Consider the following 7,447-nt stretch of genomic DNA (forward strand, 5'->3'; position numbering starts at 1 on the left):
GAGGTCTCCCCTCACTCTCCTCTTCTCTAGACTGAACAAACCAAGTATGTCCCAGCATACCTCCCTGTAAGCCCAGTCTAAGCCTGGTCCAACCCAGTCCAGACCTGTGCAAACCGGTTTGGCCCACTATATCCTAGTGCACTCCAGTATAAGCCAGCAGACTGGGACCAGTGCTACACGGGTGAGTTGGGCAGGGCCCCAGGACCCCCTGCCCCACTGTTGGGGCAGCTCAGAATCAATCATTTGGTCCCAACAGTTAAATGCTTATCTGTAATTCATTTCCAGAATTGCAAAAAGTCATATTTCTGCAAAAAACTTGAGTGTTGCACTGGTTTAATGTGCAGGGTTGCTGAAATTAGGATTTTATTTTCAATTCAGATGCTAACTCAGGTTCTTCTTACACCCTTTCATTTGGAGAATACCCCTTTACTGGAGTATGGAGACAAGCTATAAGTCTAGGGTAACTATGTTAGAGGACTTAAAAGTTTTGAGACTGACTTTTGTTATTTACATACAAATTAATTCAAATAATTCACATTTTCCATTACATTGGTCCTTAAGGGGCCAGTGTGTCACAGATTTTTGCATTGCTGAAAATGTCTCAAAGGGATGCTGTCTAGGAATGACAGAGACCATAAGATGAAGTAGGCAGTAGTTAGTCTGGTTCCAGAGAGATGATGTAAGTACTCCTTTCTTTCCTCTCTGGGGTACGGGCAGTACAACTGTAATTTGGGAACACACGACTAAATGAGAACCTAGTCCTACTTTCAGCACCAGTGGAGCAATACATTAGCTAGATACTTGAGAAGAAATTAGCAGAGCAGCTAACGTTAATGTTTACATTGCCATAGTTTGCTCTCAGTATCAGTACTCCATACTTTATCACAAGTGGTTTGTACTTCTCACAAAGAAACTGTTTCTGTTCAGCAGATTAAGGTGAATTCATTGTATCTGTTTACATTTTGTACCTTTGATTCTGGAAAAAAGTTTTCCATCACGAGTATTTAGAAAAGCCCTAAAACCTTGGAAGAATCAAGCACTGTCACACACTTGAGCCACATAAAGGACTAAAAGTTAGAAGTAAATGATCATGTTTTAAAGTCATAGTGTTCACTGAGTTTTCAGTTCAGAACACTTTATGTTAGTTACAGGGGGTACTTTATTTCATCACCACTGAAATGCTTGTACCAGAAGTCAGTCGTGGTTTAGCTTTTTACTGCCATATTCAAAGGATAAGGAATTGGCTGTAAAAATATATAATGTATCATTTTAAGAGGCAGTAAAAAAAATTTATTTTATAGGATTTTTTTTGTGTAAGTATTGTCTAACACAGCGGAGCTGAAGGTAGCTTAATGCACGTTTCTAAATTCTAGGGTATTTTCAATCTTATTTATGTTTTAGTGTAGATTTAAATCTATGAATCCTACTTTGCTAGTGGTATAAAAATGTCTAAAAAACCCCAAACATAAAAATCCTAATATGGGATTTCTGTGTGAAATCAGTTTCAGGAAAGATTTGCAGAAGCAGCAGTGTTACAATTGCAATCAAAACCCAACAGCATATTACAAAGCTGTGTCTACTAAGCCTCTTTCTTTTAAAGAAATTTGTCACAATGTTATAACATTTTAGCAAGGGCTGAGGACAAGCTCTTACTGGAGAGACGGATAATCACAGTTTACAGGTTACTGGGGTCATGAAGAGTCTGGCCTATATATTTAATTTTCCAGGGTGGTTGTCATAGGAACAAACATCTGTGATTTCATAATATGCACTGCTGTTACACATGTTGGCAGTTTCGTTTACAAGCACTAATGTTTTCTTTGTATGTGCAAGCAAAGAAAGCCTTGAACACAGGAACTAAAACCATTATTCTTTATTAATAAGAATTAATTAAAGAACATCAGAATCACCTCTTCTTCATGTCTCTGTGATGTTCTCTAGCATAGGCGCAGATCTGGGTGCACAAGAGAGAGACAGTCTGTTAGTGGATGCAGCAAATCTGCAATTACCAAACTTGCCTCTGGCCTGAAACTGATCAAGTCCTGCAAGTTTTACTGTATTACCTCCAGTGGTGCTCTTTAGCCAGCTCTTATTTGCCAGAATTGAGCTTATGGACTCTGGCTGTAGACAGAAATAATGATCTATAAGCATCAACTGTGGAATCAAAAAATGGATCTTAGAGATTATTATGGACTGATTTAAGTGAACATGCATGATAAAAACGTGTGGCTTCACATTTCCCATTAGGAGAAACTTGATAAATCCCAGCTGCTTTTTCAAGTTCGTGAGCTAGATTTCAGTAATCTGAAATGTGGATTTGTAGGGGGATAGAATGTAAGAAAATAAAGATAGTGTAGAAAGTAATCTTACCCCTAAGGAGTTGCAGCTGGGCAGAGATTAGGAACAGGCCTGACTTCAACAGGCCACTGTAACCAGTGAGAAGAAGAGTGCTATAAAAGAGTGGGGTGGCTGGGTGAGAAAGGAAATGGAGTCAGTTGGCTGCTTTGTGAAGAAGAGTCAGTGTTCTGAGGAGCTACCCATGAGAAAACACCAAGAAGGCATGAAACTTTTGCAATAGGAGACAACAGTATGGAACCCCTGCAATAAGATGACAACGTGGATTTTTATTTTGAAACTTTTTGCCCTTGAAACATTTGCCTTTATTTATTTTTCTTTATTTATTTTTGCCTTTATTGATTTTTCCAAATTAACTTCTGAATGCGTCCTTCCTAAACTTAGGAGAGTTAACCAGAGGAATCAATATGTCACAAACCTCTGTTTAAGTCTGGCAAACAGCAGCAGTGGGAGGGCAGTGCCTGTTGAGCAGTGGAACATCTTGTGGTAGTCTAGATTTAAATGATACAGCAAGGCACAGCTGCGGGTGAGAACTTTCAGTAAACCACCTGACACAAGTACACAAAGTCGCCAAGGGCATGATTTCTGTGGTCTGTCAGGCCTTCTACTGTGAAGACCTTGTACACCCTGTTCTGTCCTACTCTCAATAGATCTGATACAAGTAATGTTTCCTTGCAAGTCATGCCTCACTGACATCTTGTTCCCCACCTACTGATGTCTGCCTTAAAACCACAACCCATGCTCATGTCTGCAGCAATGGGAGCAAATATCTTTTGAAAAGGACCTATGGATGTCTAGGATTATCTCAGGAGCATGGCCTGTGAATGGCAAAACAATGTCAAATTCAGTATAGTGGTAAACAAGGTAATGTTTTAATAAGAAAATACAGCAACATTTTCACAGTGACTATGAGGAAAAAAAGCAAGAGTGATAGAATGCAGTAAAAAATAAAGAGTAGCAAACTACAGGGAGGAAGTGCATTTTTAGGAAGTTTTTGTAGGTGGTGAAAAACTAACTACAACTCTTAGCTGTAGACTTGTTTTCTCATTTCCATGTTTCACGTGTGTGTGCGTTACAGGTAGATGTTAACAAAGTGCTTTGTGTGGTCTATAACAGCACAATCTGAGTGAAGGGTAGAAGTCATCTATAGAGTTTTATTGTCATTCCTGTAGTACCTATACTTTTTTAAAGGAGTGCCAACATAGGAATGAGTATACTAGCTCTGTCAGGCTTCTGGGTATAGTGAGTATGTTGAAAATGCATAATCTTTTTTAAAAAACACACCTAAGATTTGTGCACTTGCTCTTTCAGTGTGCATGCTTATCCGTCAGTAAATCTGACCATGAGGTATAGATCTCATCTAAATTGTACATTTATGGAAACAAGCAGCCCAACAAGCAGGGGGACTGGGCTAATGTCCCTGCAGAGGCATAAGCTGCAGCCTGAAATCAATCGTGTTAGGCTCAGTTTCAACATGTCAATCTAGGGAAAGCAAGGTTTCACTGGTTCTGTGGTGCGTGTTTGACTTGGACACTGCACAGCTCCTGGAGCAGTGGGAACATTCCCATATCATGCAGTCCTGTCAGGCAAACAAATTTCCCACAGGGTTACATAAGATGATCTAGGTATGTGTCATTTTTTATGTTTTCTCCATATAGTGCTGGTACTGTCAATGAAATGTCAAAATCGTGATGTTCCTGTAAAAGAACTTTAAAAGAGAAGACCAATATCATTATTGACAAAGAAAGCAGTTTTGACTTTTTAGCTGCTGGTTAATTATTCCTTCTCCAAAGCAGCCTCAGAATGTTCCAGAACTTTTCTAGCAGCAGTCTGAAGCTGTTGACAATTAAAAACTGTCTAGAAGATACTGGGAGAGAAAATGCAGAGAGATTTCTTCCCAAATCTCCTGAAATACAGGAGGGGTGAAGAGTTTATGTTGACATAGAGGTATTTTACTCAATGTGGACTTCCTTTAGTGAAGATATTTGAAGTGTAAAAAGCAAACAGATGAGAAAGAATAAACAAGGTTGTCATGTGATTTTGGCAGGCCCACAGTTACCATGACTATGGGCAACCTGTGTGGAGGCATGGGGAATACCACTGATCCCCTGTGTTATAGTAGCATCTGTGATCTGGAACAAAAACTCTCCAAGTGGAAAGGCTACAGAAGATCAACTGGAAAAAATATTTTGATGGCTTTTAAAATTTTATTATTGGTGATTTGGTTTTTTTGCTGGGGTAGTTGTGTGTGTGGTTTTATTTTTCTTTTTGTTTGGGGGATGTATGTGTTATATTTTTCCAGAGAGGAATATATTGTCCCTGGTTTTGTCTGCACTCTAGTGCTCAGGAGGTGGGAAGCCCCTTGAGACTGTGTTAATTGCTATTTCAAACAATAAATTCTCCAGTGTCTATCTTACCAGATCATTTGCAGATCTTTGAGAAAAGCCTCTGTCATCAAATATGGCTGAGTTTTTTGATGGGGCCAAGAGGAAAGGAGTGAGAAGAGATTTGCATAGACTTGATTTGTGAAAACTATTTGAAATTACTAATTCTGCATTTGAGGGGAAACTTAGATAAAAATCTGAACTCTTCCCATTATAATTAGCTATGCTGAATTTAGTAGCTTATAGGTTTATATCAAGATAAGGTACAGGTAGTACTTAGGTTTAGAAATTTGATGAGAAAATTAATCCAGCATTCTATGGAATGCCATTGCTTAAAGTTATCTCATTCTGGACTTGGCTTTTATGATATGGTTATGTTTAGTTTTGCCAAAATAACTGCTGGCTTTCTGCACTGGTCAGTTGGCTAAGTAACCAAGATTTCAACAACACTCATTAAAGAATGATACACGAACAGGCATGCAACAGCCAATTTAATCAGTACTGTTATCAGTACTCTAGAGGTACTTGTAAGTAATTATAGTCTCCTCCTTCAGTACTATGGAAAAACTGTTAAACTATTATTACTAGCCTAAGTTTTAAAGCACTAATATATTCTAGACTATTCATTTCTATTATTAAATTTCATTATTTTAAAGAGCTTTCTGTAAATAATTAAAAACAAATCTGCTTCAAATTGAAAAGCCAATCTAATTTATAGGTATCAATATTTACATTCTTAAAATACACAATTTTTAGCAATATTAACCAGTTTTGGCTGCTGGCACAAGTGTTGTTCCACTAAAACAAAATTTGTTATTGTTTACTGAAATAATTTTTTCATCCTCATATAGGAAGATATCAGCTTGTGAGTTATGGGAAGAGTAAATGCCATGATGATTGTAAAACCTGACTTAGCCCACAGCACCAGTGTTTTGTAGCCTTCTGTTGTTTACAGCCATCTGTGCAACAATAGTACTCTAGGGATATTTTGAAGGAAATCAATGGATACATTTTTATGTAGGTTACAAATATATTTTCCAAAAGTTTTTGCAGTCACTGTGTCCAGTAGTTTTTGAACAGCACACAGAGGCAATAAATACATGGAGGCCCTCAGGATAGACATGGCATTAATTTGATTGAAGGAGAAATTTGACAGGTCTGAGTTTAGAACATTGTTAGCTCTACTGTGGCTGTGTCATTCCTCACAGTTATAAAATTGACTCCAATAATTAGTATAGTGTTTGTGCAGATCTGTGTAGATAAGAATACACTTGTGCTCTCAGCCTAATTAGCCATCACCAAAACCCTTGTGCTGCTAAGGAAATCTAGGGAAACACACAGAATCAGCAGTTTTAGTTTTAATTTGAGTTGGTGTTTCCTCCTTGAAGTAAGCCCTTATTCTTTGAGAATGAGTTTTAATAAGAATGTGGAAGGAAGGAGAGGCCACTGACCCCTTGAGCAGTTGGACTTCAATGATAGACCTAAAAACAACAAAAAAAAAAAATCTTTGTTTTCTGCACATCATGAATTGCAGAAATCTTAGTGATCTGTTAGCTGTACCTTGGAGATTAAGATATACAGAGATATACATATGATTGTGTGTATGACCCAGTGGTGGAGCCTCCATTTATCTCAGATGAAATTTAGTAAGAAAATAATTGAAAAACATCAATATTACTGATGTTAAGCTAAAAAAAATGACAGGTGTGGTGGTGCATTCCACATCCCCACCCTGCCCTTTCCACGCTGCAGTGAGAAATACTTGTTCATGACAACAGGATGACAGCTACTGTCATCAATTTAAATTGTGGAAATAACAGCAATTTCATCTATATCACTTAAAAAAAATTATTATTTGGAACATGCACAAGAGATGAAAAAATAATCCATGGAAAAGCACTCAATTTTAATGTTTAATGGACCAAAGGCTACTTATAGTTGTGCCAGTGTAAGCCAGTTGGCTGAACTGGAGCTCTCTTAGTGTAACAGAACAGAATCTATCTGTAAATTTACCTCTTTAATAAATGAGCCAGGTGGTTCACAAAACTGATCTTTCTAATGGCAGATTCAGTTGTGCCGGCTTTTTTTGTTTCTATTGTAGCAATACATAATATCTCTTATTTAGAGCTTGATTTCATGCACAGACCCCATTTAAGAAGCCTGTATTACTTTACATCGAAACCATAAATGAGAGAATTTGCCAGAGATGACAGTGGAGTTCCAAAGCAATTACATACAAAGATTTGATTTCGTCATGGTATTAGATGTGCCTGTAGCATAAGAGGACGAACTTTAAATATCTGTGAGAAACCAGTGCGGTTTATGATTGTTGCTCTGCAGTACTTTTGTAAACTCTGTACACGTTGAGCCACCTGCAAACGCACCTTCAGCCCTAATGGAGACCGCCTTTTTCTGTCGGAAGGCGGTGATTTAGTCTCGTAAATGTCCGCAAGAGCAGGACAGCGAGCATTGATTTTATACCGCTGAAGCGGCTCACTTTTAAATCCGAACTTGCATTACTTGACGAGCGGTACGTGCACTCCGTGTCTGTGGTCTCAGTGAAACACGGCGTTTTCGCTCAGGGCAGCACCTGAGTGAGGGAGGATTTAACCCGACGTATCCGCGGTATTTCCCGCTGGGAAATGTGGGCTCCCGGCAGACGCGCTTCCTACCGCGGCCCGGGACGGCCACGGGTGGGACCGACCCGC

This window comes from Zonotrichia albicollis, chromosome 3 (assembly GCF_047830755.1).
Source record: "Zonotrichia albicollis isolate bZonAlb1 chromosome 3, bZonAlb1.hap1, whole genome shotgun sequence".
Taxonomy (NCBI): Eukaryota; Metazoa; Chordata; class Aves; order Passeriformes; family Passerellidae; genus Zonotrichia; species Zonotrichia albicollis.